Here is a 246-nt window from a genome sequence, read left to right as displayed (position 1 = left end):
AATCCTTTGTTGGTTTGGTGATACCCACACTTTTATCTGCCCAGTATTTTTTGTGACCACTATGCATGTTTAATTTTTTTCTTAACACATAAAGCCATAGAGTGCAGGCACTCTCTTCCCAGCATGCACAGAAAGGAAAAACTGGGTGTCTAAGAACCTTTAGAATCAGACCTGAAAATTTTCTTACTTAGCTTATGGATTCAGGGATTTGGGGATAGAGTCACTAAAGAGGCTGAGACGGCAGAG

The sequence above is a fragment of the Zalophus californianus genome, chromosome 9 (genome assembly GCF_009762305.2).
Source record: "Zalophus californianus isolate mZalCal1 chromosome 9, mZalCal1.pri.v2, whole genome shotgun sequence".
NCBI classification, from domain to species: domain Eukaryota; kingdom Metazoa; phylum Chordata; class Mammalia; order Carnivora; family Otariidae; genus Zalophus; species Zalophus californianus.
Note: the sequence above shows the minus strand (reverse complement) of the source record.